The sequence below is a fragment of the Hirundo rustica genome, chromosome 13 (assembly GCF_015227805.2).
Source record: "Hirundo rustica isolate bHirRus1 chromosome 13, bHirRus1.pri.v3, whole genome shotgun sequence".
Taxonomy (NCBI): domain Eukaryota; kingdom Metazoa; phylum Chordata; class Aves; order Passeriformes; family Hirundinidae; genus Hirundo; species Hirundo rustica.
In genome coordinates, this window is record NC_053462.1 from 9,463,055 (window position 1) to 9,478,336 (window position 15,282).

Here is a 15,282-nt window from a genome sequence, read left to right on the forward strand (position 1 = left end):
CCTGGCTCCTTCATGGTTTCCCAGTTTTGAGTTACATCAAATACCATTAAGCTTTTCTGAGTTTTACATTGAGCTTTCTGAGTTATGTGTTCTGATGACCCCCTTAAGCCTGGCCACTGACAATCTCAAAACCTCCTCTAATTCCAGCAAAATAAATTAATTTTCCCGTGCTTCTGGTAATGTTTTAAAGAGAAAGTAGGAAAACTGTATTTAAAAAGCCTATACTTTCTTTGCAAATCTGTTGCTATGCTGTTTTATCTCTTCTTCTGTTTTTAGATCAGCCCCACAATGACCACAGTGAAGGACCCAGATCAGATTGTTGCTGACATCCACTGCTTGCTAGTTAAACCTGGGGGAAAGTCTGCACCACAGCTGAGTCTAGTCTAGTGTCAGAGAAAATACATGTAATTTTGTTTTTAGTTACATTTTTAGAATATTGGCAGTGACCAGGACAAATTATCATCCTTCATCTTATTAGGTAATGGCAGTGCTACTCTTTCTGCTATAATTTTTTGGAAATACTTCCATCACCAGCCCACAGTTTTAATTTAACAGCAATAAGAGAAAACCAAAAGGACATAAGAGACAAAATAGCTTTCACAAAATAATTTTAATTACTAAAGTCTTGAGGATTTGCAGATTATAGAGAATAAAGTTTTACCCACAAACACTGCTCCTGCACTAACCATAGCCTAGACCTGTGCTCCTGGAGAGAATGGGAATTTTTAGTTATGTTCAACGTAAGCACAATCAAATTCAATAAAGCCAAGAATGCAGCACTGATCTATGATTAAAAGGGCAGTTCAGAGTAAGGAAAGACACATCCTGCAAAGGAAGAAGATATAGCTTCCATTTTTCTTACTAGGTGCACTGAGGTGCTCCAAAGCCTGATTTATGGCACCCAAGATTTAGAGCACTTGAAACTCCTGTCTACCCAGATACTCTCCTCTTTTCTTAATCTGAGTCTTTTTTTTTTGCCCCTATTTGAAATAAAACTGATGTTTGATTATCATCTGCAGCATATCCACATGCTAACATCATCAAATTAGGCCACTAAGTATACTACTAGCTCGTTTTTAAAATGTTTCCAGTTTGGGCTGCCTGGGGTTTTCACCAAAGCAGATGCACAATTACAGCTTTATGAGGCTAATTTTTAAACACCAAGGACTGAAAATATTGGCCTAACAAAAGTCAAGAATAATAACCCCTGTCAGTTAGAGCTGGCTGATTAAGAATGAAGGTGGCACTAAGAAGTCAGCCAGCCTGTGATGACATTAAAGAACATGATCCTGTTATTGGAGCACATGACAAGAGAAACAGAAGCAGGCTCTGAGCACTGCTAAACCGTCAAAGGAACAAGACAATTCTAGCTCTGATTTTTTTTTTTTTTTTTTTAGTATTTAAATTTAAGCAATTAATTTTCAGGCATGTTTTAATATGACATGTAATTTACAAAATATCTCCCAAGACGACAAGAAGACTTTTCTCAGTCTCCCTAGGAAAACAACAGAGATAATCTACATAGTTTTGGGCACAACTTCACAGTGAGTCGAAGGATCAAGCAAGAAGATGAACAAATGAAATGTTATCAAATTGATTAACTTCATAAGGCCAAACATTTGCATTAACTGCTTTGCCAAAAGTTATATCAATAAGTATATTGAGCAATACCCTCAGCAACAAATCTACTCTGAAATGTATATATATGAGCAGCTCTCTACACACGAAATCCCACGGGTGAATTCACTGACCACCAGCGCTCGCGTCACACGGTCACACTTCTGTGCTTATTGTGGTGCCAAGGGAGCTGCAATGCCTTTCAGTAGATTAGCTGCACACCCATCCTAAACTGGTTGGTACCTTCATTACTGACTCTCACAGAGACACTGGCCCAGTTTGTGCCCCTCTTCTCTCTGTTGGCTTTGGTTGTTAGCTTGAACACTCACAGCTCAGACGACCTGAGGAAGCCAAGGCAGTTCCACGCAACACATGATCCAAATCTTTTGCTGTGTTCACTGATAATAACTTTAGATTAATATTAAGCACATGATACATTGGTTCAAATTACGTTACTTCAACTGTAGCATGTCACGTTATGTCAGCCAAGGTCAACATTCGGTGCGACATGATACGATCTAACACGGGGCAGGGTTATTGCCGCCTGAGTTAGGAATCTCAGGCTAAGAATCAGAAATAGAACGAGCAGATGTACATAACAGATCACTTTATAGTACTCCTGGGAAAAAAGAATCATTTAATGCATTGCAAATTTTGCCAGTATCCTCCCTCCTAGATTCATCTGGACCTCGAAACTACCATGACAGGTCTTTTTCCTTTTGTCTTCTTTTTTCTTTCTTTTTAAAGTAAGACATGAGGCTTGTCGAGTCAATCAGACTGACACTTGGACGTCACCACAGGAAGAATTTCAAATAATTCAGTGAACTTCACAAGCTCTGATCACTCTACTAATACTTTCTGCTCTCGCAGACTTCAGTGACCCCCGTTTCATGAGTAATGTGAGTGGTAGTGCTTAAAGTCTCAGAGGATTCTGATTCCACTGAGCAATGTGGGGTTTTGGCCTGCAGGGTGACAAGCTGTAGGAAGGAAATGTATCCAAAAAGGGGATAATTTTAAAAGAACTGCTAAGTCTTCTGGAGTTTTAACTTGTTTTCACACACTGTGGAGCTTCCAAGTTATAAGCTCTGCTCCCTCCTCTGTTACACCCACAAAACTGCATCTGTACTACAAAGACCTAGTGATACCAGAGTTAAAAGCCATATGAGTCAAAGAGCTGGTTAGATTCATGCAATCCTGCAACACAGCAATAACCTCCCTGATTTTATTCTTGTACCCATTATAAGCACAGCAACAGTATAAGGATGGTAATTTTCAGCTTTACACATGCAAAAGCCATCCAAATTGCAAGAGGCTAAAGACAGGAAATTCTCATGTTAGGGTAAACCTTTAGTTTTCAATTAGACATAATAAACTTGAAAGAACTACAATAGAGTTATCAATGGCCACTGAGATAATTTCATATCTGGCAAAACAAAAAAGCAGAGCTTCAAGAGCTCATCCTGTCTCTGATACAAGGATGTGTCATTTTTAGAACAAAGACTAAGCTAATCACAGCTGACTTCACATTTCTCTATTTTTTCCTCACCTTTGTAAACATGAAGGTAATGTTTTTCTTTTTAGTATTCTGTGACAACAGAAAACACAAGCATTATTTTATTAACCTTTAAAGGCATTTGGTTGTTCTCTTTCCATTTCAGCTCTGGAGCTTTGATGTCTAAGTGACATTGGATATACCTTAAGGGCTCAAAAAAAAAAAAAAAAAAAAAAAAAAAGGTTCAATACTCTTCATAGCCTCAGCATAAAATACAGAATAAGAAGAGAAAATAAATAAATAAGTACATACACACATATTTCCCTCTTTTATGACTTTGAAAAGCTGCCGCTGTCATTTGGTCCCTCGCTCTTTCCTCAGGCTAAAGATCATCCGATCAGATAGGAATGAGCATAGTAGAGGAGTCCTTAGGTTGGATACAGAGAAGCTGATACTCTTACCTAGTCAGCCACCTCAGTGGAAAAAATTTTTTTCAAAAATATAGACAGCTCCTCAGATATACCCTGGGAACTGCTCCCCAAACTCATCATCACCTACCTGCACCAGTAGACTCCTATTTCTTTGTAGTCTCCAGAATCCAGGGAAAAAATATTGAACCCTAACCTTCAAAATTTTTGTACCAAGGTTTAAAAATCCTGAACCTTGAACCATCACTATGGAATCTTGAACCACAATTTTCCAAGACTGAGTCAATTTGGGTAAAAAACTGACCCAAAATCAATGCAAACATTAATTCAGGCCAGAAAAATCAATCCTTGAATAAAATATAAGGCACTGTTCATTATTTTGAGACACCTTCAGCACCACAGTTCCAAACTTTCAAAACAACCTACTAATACAGAAAACAGATGGTAGGTTTAGAGACCTGTTGACAACAGGCTCTTCTAGCACTGCAAGAAATAAGATGGATTCTTGACCTTTTCAATATCTAAGTCCCTAAGAGAAATGCTAAAAAAAAACAAACCCAAAAGTTTCAATTCAGAAGTGGGATTGACCATGCAATAGTCAAGAGGAGACATTGGTTTCTACTAACATCAGTTTTGCTGAATTCTGTGACCTGTGCCTTGATGGATAAAATGATCTCTGCCACCCTAAGCCTCAGCATAACTCCTTATATGGGTGACAAACCCATTGCTTTCACAAAAGACTATATCAGGTATACCAACACTTTCCCTTCCAGCACATCAGCTCCTTCTAAAAAGCTCTTTACACAGACTAGTAAAGATTAAAATGTCTATATTTTTTACTCAATTAGCAATCTTATGAAGAACTGCCCAATGTTTTGACTTGTTACTGTTGTGAATTAAGGCTCAATGAGGACTGTGAAGATGCCTCTTGGATCTTACCATGTCTTGGAGTTTTGCTTTATTGTCTGTATTTCTGATATTCAAAACAGAGCTTACATTTAGAACATACAATTGCATCCAGCTCTGCAGAAAATAAGTAAATAAAAACCTGATCAAACCATGACAATGGTGACTCAGTTCATTATCACAAATAGCACAAGCTCCTGAAATGGGAACAGCTGAGCAGCATAAGCCAGGATGGCAGGTGTCACTATTGAAGTGACAAATCATGTCTACTTGATCTTTAAAACAAGGTTGCATCACTAGTTTAAAACATGAAACTGATCCTTGGTTCAGAAACAAGCAAGTGAGCTTGTACCAGATTACCTGATTGCACTGACCCTCCCTTTGTTTGCATTGTACTGAAATAAAAATAAAAATCACACCCTTATCAAAACAAATGAAGTTAAGTTACATGTTACTTGTACTACTCTGTCATTTGTCAGTGAGCAAAGGCAGAAAGCAAAGCAGCAGGGTGATGTAGTGACTATAACTAATGTTGCTAAATATCACAACATTTTTAGCAAGTCTGGCTTCTCTCCTCCGTAAACACGAGGCAGTCACTGAGCTTGGTGACAATGAAGAAAAATCTGCTTCTTTGTGGAGGTGGGTGTATTTCACTGCCAGAATTATGGAAGATCCAGTATCAGTGAGATATTCTGATTGAAGCTAAAGGCAATCCCGTCCTGAAAGCTGATAAATTCCCAAGCATATATCCAAGCAAAAGTTAACATAAAGGACAGTTCAATTTCTTGCAAGGGATTATAGAGAAGAAATGGACATTTACATTTCAATCCCACAATAATATTTGAAACAAGTCTTTCCTCTCCTGAAAATAAACCTGACAAACATTTTTCCTCCCGCCCAAGGCTTCCACCAGACCTAAGCAGGCTGTGATTTTTAAAGATTCTGAACCTCTAGAATAATTTTGTAAAAATCTGGACTAAAAATTACTATTCAGGAAAACCACAGAGCTACAAGAACTCAGATTAAAGTAAAAATGGGAGAGGATCCAGTAAAGGAAAGCTGCAACAAAGAGGCAAAAGAGCCAAAAACACTGACCATCCAGCAAGGAGAAATCACAGTGGTCGTACTATCTGCACTGCTAATTAGGTAGGGCAGTTGTCAGTACAGGAACATTACTGTTAAGTGCCTGCCTGAACAACACAGCATACTTAAAATATTCCAAAACCATTTCAATTTGAATTAAGAGCATTTTTTAACCTACAGTAGGTTTCAAGATGGAATGAGTAACCATGGTGCACTTCACCTGTAAACAGAATTTTTTGGCTCTCATACCACATGTCCTAAATCTCCGTATTTTCTCATCTGTCAATCTTCATTATAAAAATTCCCATTCAAGCTGAATAACTGTCTTCCAAGACCTCATCTGCTCATGGCATTGATTCCCCAATTGAAGCCAGGCCTCTGCTGGAGATGTCATCTGCACAACCAGCTGCAATGTCATATGCAAGGGATTACAGCTTTAGGTAGGGGACTGGAAGATGATATAGATGCAGTTAAGGAACTGAAAATTTCTTTCCATGCAAATGCCCCAAGCACAAGGACAGTAAGCAGAGAGAAACACAGATCATTTAAGCTAGAGTATGCAGAAGGATTTTAAAATAGATTTGAGGTTTCAAAACTGCCATGGAAATGAGCAACCTCTATATAAACTGCTTGGTATAACATACCTCACTGCTGGCAAAATTTAAATTTGGTTTTTTAGGCTACAGGGAGAGAAAATACAAGAAAAAAATTAAAGAATGTGCATTATTCAGATGGAGCTACTCTTGATGTCAGCTTGGATGAGGTTATTGACAAATACATAAGGATATTTTAGTCTTGGGGAAGTTGGGGTCCTGTGCTGTCTTTCCAATCAAAAATTGTACTAAGAAATTTTTATATTGGTTTGACTGATATTTGGTATAATGATCTTCAAAACAGTAAAACTGACTCTTAATCAAGTCTGTTTAAGTAAAGGATGTGTTGTCAGAGGATACACTGCAAGGCAGAACAACCTCAGGGTTATTTCACCTAACAAGGACCATCCCACAGCAGTGCTCAGCCTCAGAGGGTTGCACCATTCTGATCCGCCGGGAGAACCATCTTGCTGGCCTTGAAGCTCAAAAGCCGAAGCAGTGCCGTGAATAAGCCTTAGCTTGGTGAAGGGGGGAGAGATGGGGGATTCCAAGAATTGGATTAGCTTTTACTGGAATCTTTCATATTGCCAGGATAAATGTATAAGAAGAAAAACAGAAATAGGGTAAACTCTGCCAAAAAGCATCCTGCCTTAGTAGCAATCTGCACAGTAAACTTGACACTCCTGCTCCATCATATGTTTTCCAATTCCAGGATCATTAAATAGTAATTGTTCTGCTCTACTTCCTGTTTTGAAAAATGCTGCTTTTTGCTCTGCCTTTGTTACATCTTAAGTCATTTAAGTTTTAATACTTTCACAATGAATGGCTGTGAGAAGGAACCTTGCTGAACTGTAGAAATTTACTTCAGGGCTTGAAGATGCCATTATTTATATTAGTTCATAATTATTGTAGCAGTCACTTCCAGCTGCCTCATAATACCCCCATGAAAAAGAGAAGTCCTAAACGGAAAATTTTCAAAGGATTTAAAGCTTCTATTGTGGTTGTTGGAAACAGAAATCTACCACATTTAAGGGACTAAAGAAAAAGCAGAGAGCTCTTTCAAGAATGTGACCATGAATGACTTGTTCTCATGGATGTCTGTGCCAGAACTGAGAACAGGCCATGTACCCAGAGCAGTGAAAGTAGCACCTTTAATACTCTGCTTACAACTCACGTAAGGTAGGAAACAGCCATAACAATTTGCTGCATCCCAGTGTTTTATCTTTGCAGGATACAGATTCCTTTTCCAAGTTCAAAAATGCCAAGCAGGGGCATGCATATTCAGGTGAGGGCAACACTTCAGTTTAAAAAAAAAACAAAATACATGAGGTAAGAAAAGGAGAGACAGGAGATTGTAAGAAAATGACACAATAGAATTAAATCTGAGCAAGCAAGATATAATTCTGATAAGAGAGGGAGGCAAAAGAAAGAATAAGTAAGTATCCTGATGAGGAAAGCATCTTTCTCAGCCACTTTACTACAAATACACTCTACACCACATGTTCTGTATGTTCTGGTGTTATAAAGCAGGGTTCCTGATCTGTGGTACTCTTTCCTGCTGAACTCCACTGTGGAAATAAAGGTGTGTATTTCTGCTGCACTTGACAAAACAAGGCTTTTGATAAACACAATGCAGCAAAAAATCAAAGAATCAGGCACAGAAACAGGAGGGCAATGACTGCATTATTCCCTCAGAACCCTGTGGGTTGCTTAGCCAGTGTTTCAGAAACACCACCAGAGCAGAAACCAGCAAACTAAGACATTCTTCACTGTCATCACATGCAGGAAGGTTATAACCACCTGTGCTGCTCTTTAGCTGTTTTCTCCAAGCAGTATTGGGCAATGAGCACACGTCAGTGTGCCTCACCTGCAGCCAGGGAGTGACCATCAGTCCACCCAGAGCAAGCTCGGTGCTTACTGACATGTTTATTGCTGACTTTGGCAGGGCTTGAGCCCCGACTCACAAGCTCAACAAAGGCAAGCTGGACTTGCTGCCGAGGGCTGTCTCACCAGTGTTGGTGGTGACACCTGATTGCTGGACTAATGTCCCACATTTAACAGCTTCCTGCTGATCTGCTGCTCACTCCAACCCTCTGCTTCTGACTGAAGATTTTGCTGCATCCCAACCTGCAGGTTTTTAATAAAAAAGCAGTAATTCCCAAAGCTCTCTTTGGAGTGCTTCCTCAGAGCCTCTGGCTTCTCTCTGGTGGGTCTATAGCAAGAAAAGGTTCACCAACTGGGGAAAAGTATAAAATCTGCTATCACATCTGCCCTGTACTCAGCAGTGGGATTGAAATCTGTAAAAGAAGGCCCAGGAGCAGGACCTAAGGCTGAACAGTCTGGAATAAGATGTAGATATTTATTTGAAAGAACCTATACAGCAAAGGAAAGGGTATATTCAGATCACTTTAGGTATTGCTTCATATCTCAAAGAAATTACTGCAGTGCCTGTGCAGAACCTCTCTGAACACACATAAACCCCTCAGGAGCTTCCAGATCAGGGTAGTTACCTCAAAATTGGGAAATCCTGTCTTTCAGCATGAAGGTCACTGACATTGTGCCACCTTATTTTCTGCAGAGTGTGTTTAAGAGCCTTTAGTAAGACGAAAAAGCTGGGTCATATATTCTCACATCAGCGTGTTCACACTCATAGAGACAAGGGAGACTTGCTAAAAGCCTGCAAGGTGAGAACCTCTCTGCCAAAAGAATATTCCCCCAGAGGCTGGGCATGTCACAGCTGGAGTCTCTGCAGCTGCCCTGCCACCCTTTGGTCAGCCCATCCTTCCCTGAGCTCCCAGTAGGTGTACTGGGAGGCAGTCATGAAAACCAGATGTGAGTAGGAATTCCCACACCAAACCTAGTTAACAACCTTGTACCTCTAGAGTTTGGCATTCAGCAATTCTGGCCACAATTCTCCACATTTCTCAGGTTTTGGGCGTCCTTCTCCAGGCCCCAACAGGAGGGGGATTGCAGGGACCCCCATGAGGGAAGGATGGGGCTGCCCTGGCTGGGCACAACCAGCGCCAGCCTGTTCCCACCCTGGGGTGCAGCCAAGTCCCCAGAGCAGCTGGTGCAGTCTCTGTGGAGTGTGTTTAAGAGCAGGCAGAGCCCCAGAGGCAGTGGATGTGAGGAACAGCCCTGCCCGCTCTGGGGCCAAGGGGAAACAGGGCAGGAAATGCTGCAGGTACTGGAGCAGGGATTCCCCTGCACCCCTGAGGAGCCCACAGAGGAGCAGGTGTACCCTGAGAGACTGCACCCCATGGGGGTTAGCTACTCACCAACCAACTCTGTTTTAATTGACAACAGATGAAACGAATTTTCCCTAAGTCAAGCACGTTCTGCCTGTGAAGGTAACTGGAAGTGACCTCCCTGGGTTTGTCTCACCCACAAGATTTTACATCTTATTACTTAGGAGGAGTGTGCACAGCTGGCAGCTGGACATGTTAACCCACCACACCATGTTTAGTAATTCCAGGGGAGATGGCTAATATATTGCCAAGAGCAAAATGTGAAGGTGTTGTTATTTCCACTCAGAAATAAAATTAATTCTAAGCTTTTATTCCTGGAAAATCCAGTTCTGTCAGTGGTGTTACAGGAAACATGACCTCCCTACCTCCGTACACTTACTGGTAAAAGTAAAATACCCAGATGAAAGAAAACAAAATGAACTACTTAAGAAAACAAAATGAACTACTTAAGCAGAGAATTCACTTAAAAATTGTGAGAAGATAGAGATGCAAGAAAATCCCCTTGCTTTGGTATTAAGGCTCCTGAAATGAAGTCAATGCCTCTTATTGCAATTGAAAATTGCCATTTGTGTGCTTTTTCACCAGTATGTCTAGTTGTTTCAAATATAGTCTCAGTCCTGGTCTAATGACAGAAGACTGCCCCAGTAAGCAATTTTACTAGTTTTACTAGAGTGACTTGGACACTGGACATTCATTTGCAATTACAAGCCAAAGTTAACTGCTGGAGACAAGCCAGCAGAAAACACCTACTAAAGGAACAGCAAAACTGTGAAAAACATTTTCTTTCAGAAGACACTCTGTCTTGATAAGAGTTCTCAGACAGGCAAGACTTCCATATCTCCCCCACCTGCTTTGGGTTACCCATCACACTGGGGTGAGAGGAGACAATGAGGCCCCTCACCTTCCAGGGGAGAAAAGTGGAAGAGGAAGGACCGGGGGCTGCAGAACAGCCCTGAAGGGAAGCTGAGCTGCAAGGTGATGGCAATTGCTACACAGAGGAGCAGTTCTTGGTGCACCATTTCTTCCATCCCCTCCCCATAGAAGCAGGAAGGGCTGCACAAGACAAAACAGCCAAGCATCATCTCCCCATCCCCAGGCAGATTTGACAAGAAGCTACAGGCTGATGAACTATGGCCTGTTCTTCCAAGGCCCAGAGCCGGCTCTGGTGTTGGCCTCTTGGAAAGCAAGTACAGACACCTGAGTAGTAGCAATTAAAATGATGCAATACATGACATGAATCTGTCAGAAAAAAACAAGCAATTGGGTTGCTAGCACACCGTGCTGCAGATAAGGCAGCACTAATAATACTTGAACTTTTATGTCTCTCACTAAGATGTTTGCCACAATGCCATTTGTTCTTTGCTCTTAAGTCTGTATGCTCACTTAGCTTTACCAACTGATTGCAGGATAAAACTCTGATTTGCCAAATCCAGAAATAATGCAGCATGTGTTTGAAGATGCATTTTGCTGAGTTTTTTCCTCATTAATCTTGGAAGTTATGCAGTAGTATTAAAAATTGAGCCACCCCAAAGAGCACAGCAAGGTACACCAGAGAAACAGGAACAACCTGGATAATCCCCTTCACGAAATGTTTCCACAATTTATCTTGCATACAAAGAATATTCATGTATTTAAACGTCATTCTCAGTTCCAACAGAAGGCAAGAAGTTCAGTGGAGGGCTCAGCCCACGTTGGTGTGACAAACTGCAGTGAGGTACTGATGAGACGAGAGGTTGAGCAGGACAGTCAGGTGCTGTTGCAGGTACAGCCGCGCTGTGTGAGGTGGGGTAGGCAGCTCTCCTGCTACCAGGTGTGTCTGCACAGCACAAGGTGAAGCCAAGCAGAGAAACATGACTCAGTCTCTACATAACTCATTCACAGCTATCTTAGATCCTAAAAAAAACAGTCATGTTAACATGGTGCTCCTGCCTGGGCATGGCTAACCAGTCTTCCCAAATATTGCACAATGTAGCTGTTCCTGTGTTCCACAAAATCTAGTCATATGAGCAGATCTTCTCATTCCCTTACTGTGCCTTGTCAGTTTAGGTCTGAAGCACCTTCAGAGAAGGTCCGCTGGACTGGTTAAGTGTGCTACATCCCAGCCTCAGGACTTTCAGCTGGAAGAGGCTGCATGAAGATCTCTCAGTCTGAGTATGGTTAAATTAACATGACCCAGAAGTCAGAGGAAATCTGAAAATCATGCAATTGTATAAAAGTGTAAAAAGCTCAGATGTACACGTGAATGGACAATCATGCATCAAAGAAGCAGGTAGCTGCAGATGTTTCTCTGTGCCATAAAACAAGTGCTTGATTTCTGCTACAGTAATCCCTGTAAAAATAGATATCAGTTCCCTGAGGTCATATTTACTAGTGTTCCCTTCAACTAAAACACCCACAGCAGCTAATTTTGGAAACAAGTTATCTGTATGTATTTGGTGTCCTACTAGTACTCCACACTTCAAAATCTTGGCAATACCTCCCAGTCAAACACAGCTACAGGCCTTACCCAGAAAAAATTTCCTTATGTGCATAAAGCTTCCTCATATTCACTAGTCACACGGATTGGAACAACATGTGTACATGAGTTAGGATTTGCAAGAAAGGATGTTGAATGGTGATGGAGCAGTCACTATATTCATAGCTAATTAAATTAATTAAAAGGTGTATTTATGGTTAGGATTAGACTATTAATACTACAAATTGGCAATGGAAGCATATATTTTAATTATCAAAAAGCTTTTGGATAGATTATAGTAATCATAGAAATTCTATACTTTGATATATCACATGCTGTCAGGGTGGGTTTTTGCTTTTTCTTTGCCTAGGTCAACCAACGATATACCATGCCTTGAGCAAGAAGTAGCCATTGAACAGATCACTCCTTAAATTTCAATTCCTAGTCACACTTAATAACTGTCTATCCCCAAATCCCTGCAAGGGACAGGAGAGTACCACAATGATACAGAGCTCACATCAATTTCTTTGACACTGACTTGGGTACTGCTGGCATTGGAAACACTCCACTTTCAGATGGTGAGCCTTCAAGCTCAGACTACAGCTGAACAGAAGAAATATCAAGGGAAAACTAGGGAACCGGGACTCTGCTTCTTATTCAAGTATTTTTTGATTTTTTTTTTTTTTTTTAAATCTGACTTCAAACACAAGTATCCAATATTTTTAAAGGTACAGATAACAAGAAACTGAGAGAGGAGCATCATTGCTAGATGCACTCAATACTTATGCGTCAAGTGTTTACTCAAATTCAGCAAGACAGATTTTGGTTAATCTAGTCACATGCGTGCACAATTTAGCTTTGGCTCTTTCCAAAAGGGAGCAAATCTAACACTACACAGTTTGGAAGCAGTCTTTAAAGTATTTTATCAAGACTGCTTATTGGAAAAACAGAGTGATCCTTCCATATTCCTGAGCAGTGGACTCTTTGGTCAGGAGAAAATAGTGACTTTGAATAGAATTTTCTCTCTACCAGCTTATAAAGAAATCACATGTTAATTATGAAAATAATCTATCAATTAAAGTAGAAGCTACTTTTCTAACATCAGAACAGTGACTTTGCTACAAAAAGGAAAAGCGAGTCAAGTGTGTCCAGGGAGTGCTGGACTGTCTTCAAACAAGTTTGTTGGCAGCTAAAAGGCTGCTGAACATTATGATGTTAATACAGCTGCATTATCTTGTTCACATTAATAAACACATGTGTGGGAAGGTTCAACTCTCTGCATGGCAAAGTAGTTCTACCTCTTTGGTTTCCAATGGGACATTGTTCTAGGCTTAGTCCTGAAAGTTTAAAGTTAGTGAAAGCCTCTGAATGGGCGTTCAGTGCTGATGCTGGGCTGTGCTTCCAGATGCTGTTGCAGAGAAAAGGCATCTTGAAAGAATTGACACCGTATTTCATTGATGTCATTCATAATCCTTTTTAACAGATTAAAATTATGGGCTGTCTGGTTCTCAAACACAACATCATCCAATTTGCATGGTCCAGGTCCTCTTCTGCAGTGAATGATGGACTGGGTAAGTGATATTTACCAGTCCGTCAGGCCACTGCACTGCATCTAATACACACTGAACCTTCAGAAAGGCAGTGTGGAATTAATTCTCAGAAGCAATCAACATTCATTTGACTCTTTCCCTATATTTCCTTTGCATCTCCAACTTCAGTGATTTCACATCAAGAGAAATAAGCAAACCCTTAAGCACTATAAGCAAACATCAAAATGTGAACTGCTAGAAATCTATAGGGAGACTGCCAAAGGCACCAAATGGCAGCTAGGAATTTAACTTTCACTGATGAAGCATGATCCAGCAGTCAGCAAGCATGGGATAGCTTCGCTGGCATTTTTATTTTTGGAAGTCTCCCCCTATGGCCACTTACATGTGTCTACAATTGTGCATTGTAAAACCAAATGCCATTCTAAAGCACACACCCATACAGAGACACACACAGACTCACAACACAGATCAAATGCTTGTTTTGCCCTCCAGGAGTCTCAAGGGCCTTCAACTACTGAAATTAACCCCTGTCCTTCAGTGTGCCCAAGCCTATGACTTTTCAGCATTCCACAGCATCTAAGACAGCACAACTATTTATGTTCCTGCACATAGTGAGGTTTTTAGAAAGACCACATCAGAATCCACATCATAACCATTCCTCTTGACAACAGGAGTGTATCAGGAACACTTGCAATACATAACAAAGAAACCATCACAACTTGTCCAATGTTGACATCTGCCTGAAGGATCTGCAGACCCTGTATTGCTCCGAAAGCGACATTTATATAGATAAATGCGTGTCTAACTTTTGCTTGTTTGTACACACACAGGTAATATATGCACTCTACTCCCACATAAAGACTTCCTTGTGAAACCAAAATATTACGAGCATAATTGCCATTTCACTGTCAACGGAGCCATATGTAATACACCAACTCTAGTCCAAGTCACTGCCTGCAGCTGCCCTGAGCAGCTTTTGCCCCAGGTACCTGCAGCAGAGCCCCAACAGCACCTAAGCTCTGTGAGTCACAGGGTGGTTGCCATCCTGTCCTCAGATAACTCCCCAAACAGGTGGCAGGAAAGACAGGCAGTGCACTCCCCTGTGCAATACAGATACTGACATTTCCCACAGAAGAGAACTTTTTAAGAAATTTGTAAGAAATAATCAGCACATCATTCATTTACATCATTCCAGAGCACAGTTAAGCCTGAAAGCACAGCACTCCAGTTCCAAGACTCCTGGCTCAGCAATGTCACCAAGTGCTCCTGGGTTCCCCCTGCTCCATCAGCCCAAATGAACTGTCAATGGGTTCAAAGCCCTGCAAGCCGTAAGAGAGCAGGAAATCACAGAGCTTGGGAATCATGGCCCCTACACTTCCAGTTGTGTGGCATGCTGCCCAGAAGTCCTCAAAGTACCCATGGTATATGCCAGGTCTTAGGGGATCTCCAGAGGCAGCCAGCACGTCAAGGCTATCCCAGAGCCACAGACTAACAGCTCGCCAGGAGCCATTAAATCAGGCATGAAGCCTGTCAGAACCCATCCCATGTCTTTGTAGAAAGTCACTAAAAAATGATGTTTCTGCAAAATATTTTTTGGTATCAATGAATCTGCTTTTTCTGATGGAAAATCGTTTTGGCAGAAAGTTTCCAGCTAGCTCCAGTCTGCCCCTTAGGCAGGTTAAAAATTAGACTAACTGCTCCACTGAAGTCCAAAGGTCTTGTCTAAAATTATCTAGCAAATTAATTTAAACTTGTGCATAAATATCAGACTTCTACTGAAACACCCAACAGACACCACTTGCCTGTAAATGAGGTAGCAAACTGGACCTGCATTTCCTTATCCATGATCACATTTGTGTTTTATCTGCAACCACTTCCACTCAAACATTTTCTTTTTCTTTGTCCCGACT